The sequence below is a fragment of the Panicum virgatum genome, chromosome 8K, assembly GCF_016808335.1.
Source record: "Panicum virgatum strain AP13 chromosome 8K, P.virgatum_v5, whole genome shotgun sequence".
NCBI classification, from domain to species: domain Eukaryota; kingdom Viridiplantae; phylum Streptophyta; class Magnoliopsida; order Poales; family Poaceae; genus Panicum; species Panicum virgatum.
Genome location: NC_053143.1, coordinates 14,156,950 through 14,160,165, shown reverse-complemented (window position 1 = coordinate 14,160,165; position 3,216 = coordinate 14,156,950). Strand labels below are relative to the sequence as shown.

At 53.4% G+C, this 3,216-nt stretch overlaps 1 pseudogene; it reads right to left on the bottom strand.

The window, feature by feature from the left end:
• Nucleotides 1-1,698: 1,698 nt before the first annotated feature.
• Nucleotides 1,699-2,926, bottom strand: LOC120645481 (annotated as a pseudogene).
• Between the last annotated feature and the right edge of the window lie 290 nt (nt 2,927-3,216).

The following is a 3,216-nucleotide window of genomic DNA, read 5'->3' as shown; positions in this document are numbered from 1 at the left end:
CAAACAACACGACATCACGTTTAGAAATATTTATAAATATACAAGTCATGTTTATACTGCAGTTACTAGTCCCTCAAGAGTTTGAAGAGGAAGCTCTATTGATGTGTTCGTCATAGTAGAACTCGCCTCTAGGATCCAGAATCTCCTTCACAATGAATCCTGCAAGCTGCTCGCACACAGTGTTAATCCGATCAACATCGAAAGCAGCATTGTAGATTTGCGATATCTACCATATTTGAAAATATTGATATATATTAATTCACCATGTTAGTATAATTAATTGAATGTAGTTGAGAACGGTATGGACATACTCTGGCATCCTCCGAAGTTTCTTTCCCGCATTCTACTAGACCATATATGTAGTCGCATACATAGTACCCACACCAATCAATTGATATAACTTGCTATGGACGAACTCCTTGGCGTGCCTCTCTTTCCTATTTGATATAACTTGCTGATGACACTTCCCTGTTTTTAGCTTGCCTATTATTTTGTCCTGGTGTTATCTTATGTGGAAAAAAGTGCTGGCTGGCATGCTCTACATATATAGGGTGGGTGCTAGTGCTACAACTTTGGATAATTACTCAAAATGTGAACCAGTCACCAACCATCTGGAGCGTTGACAGCAAAATAGACATCTATCAAGTATGGAGATATTGCGATGACATTCTTAATTAGGCCCGGAGGATGGTACCACTACCGGAAAACCGACGTATGACAAGTGCCAGGGTCTTTGCCGAGTGCAGAATCTCGAGCACTCGGCAAAGGTACTATTTGCCGAGTGCCTACCAAAACGCACTCGGTGAACGACTGACCCTCGGCGGAACAAATCTTTGCCGCGTGCCGACCATATGGCACTCGGCAAACCCCCTCTTTGCCGAGTGCTGGCCTGTCGGCACTCGGCAAAGCCCATCTTTGCCGAGTGTCTAAAAAAGACACTCGGCAAACAGCATCACGTGCACCACACACGCCCGCACACGACCGTTAGCCTTCACGACCGTTATTGTTTGCCGAGTGTCCTCACAGAGGAGGACACTCGGCAAACACTGTCACGTGCACCGCACACGCCCGTTGCCATGACCGTTACCCCGTTGCCACGAACGTTCCCACGTTACCACGACCGTTACCGTTATTTTTTGCCGAGTACCAGCTAGTTGACACTCGCCAAACCTTGCTTCGCCTAGTGCCAGCTAGGGGCACTCGGCAAAGGTCTTTGAATGCCGAGTGTTATTGCCCGGGCACTCGGCATTCTAGAAACTTTGCTGAGTGTCTGCTTTGGCACTCGGCAAACAAAGACAAAAACTTTCTCCAACAACCTCCAAACTTTTTCCTCCATTTTTATACTACATATATAGGGTGGGTGCTAGTGCTACAACTTTGGATAATTACTCAAAATGTGAACCAGTCACCAACCATCTGGAGCGTTGACAGCAAAATAGACATCTATCAAGTATGGAGATATTGCAATGACATTCTTAATTAGGCCCGGAGGATGGTACATGGATCATGTCAGTGGAGTAGAGTGTAGATAGCTAGAGATCGGATTCCTCACCTTCGTCACGAACACCACCGTGTCCTTTATTACATGAAACTGGATCCAAGAGGAAACCTGAACATGACGATCGTCATTAACAACAAACAAACGGCGTGGACGAGACGCTGATCGACAGCGCAGAGGCTAATTAACCAAAGCATCAATCAGTGAACAATGTTGTATGCTTTCATCCTGTCAATCCATGAGTTGAATGATTTGACGGTGTTCCGGTCTTCCGGAAGCCAAAGAACCCGTGCTCCTTGCTCTTGTTCATGCTATCCAGAAACTCCAATTTGACACTGAACAAGGCATCGACAAACCACCAGTTAGCCACCTCGTGGAGCTGCGTCGGCACGAGCTGCTTCTCCTCGACGATCTCCGCCCACACGGCCTCCTTCCCGGCCATGGCGTCCGAGACCTTCACCCGCTTCTCTTCCCCCTCGTAACCTACCCACTCCAACCCGAAACGCCCAGCCAGTATCGGCCACAGCTGCTGCCGCCACCTGTAGACGTCCCCGTTGCTGCAGTTGAAGGCCTCGTTCTTGGCCATGGGGTCGACGGCCGCCCAGATCTGCTGCTCGGCGACGAGGTCCGCGTCGGATGCGCTGCTAAACCCCTCCCATGTCCCAAGCGATCCCGGCCACCGCAGCGGAACGCCCTCCTTGCGGCAGATGGCGGCGTACACGCACAGGCTGCAGACGATGTTCATGGCGCTCCGGGGCGACAAGCCCAAGATGAGGTTGGGGCGGTGCACGGACCAGCTGACGGCGGCACCCTCGCCGCCGCCGCGCCGGGCGAGGGCGTCGAAGAGCAGGTCCTCCTGGTTGTAGTAGAAGTTGGGCCAGTCGAGGCGCGGCATGTCCTCGGTGTATGGCAGGTCCAGCGCCGCGGTCCGGCCGAAGGCCTCCGGCGGGCCCATGTAGTGCTTGGTCCCGGTCTGGAGGGAGACGTGGGCGAGGGCGGGGCAGCTGGGGACGACGACGGCGAGGACGTTGCGGAGCATGGCGGAGTTCACCTCCCGGTTCTGCGCCTCGGTGGCGCGCGGGGACCAGGCTGCGTAGAAGACGTGGGTGACGTCGGCCAGGGCGCGAGGGCCTCGGCGACGGCGCCGGAGTCGGAGAGGTCGACGTGGAAGTGGGTGACGGAGGCCGGCGGCGGCGGGGACCATGGCGGAGGAGGCCGGCGGGAGAGGGCGTACACCTTCCACGGCCCGCCCGGGGTGCCCGGGAGCGGGAGCATGTCGACGAGGGAGGTGCCCACCAAGCTGGTGGAGCCGACGACGAGCGCGACGCTCCGGAAGGGCGGCGGCCCGGCCGCCGCGGCTACCTGCTGCTCGTCCTCGCGCTTCAGGGCGGCGCCTCTCCACCACCAGCTCCTGCTAGACGTCGTCATGGCCGGACTGCAAAACAAAATTAAACCGGCTGCTCTTGATGTCAAGTGGCGAACAATATGAACACAAATTAAGTGGGACAAATGGCTCTTAATTAGTACTATGTGCGCTTTAGTAAGTCCTGCAGTTGTTAATCTGACAAAGCATGATGGAGGACTGTATAGTTGAAAAAAATATGAAATGTCTTTCTCATGTGACGAAACGTTTTGTCCTGTTCATGCTGCGTCATCGTATTTGGGTCCATGTACTTAGACCTTGAGATTTTATCTTTTGCACGGTCTATTTATAAGTG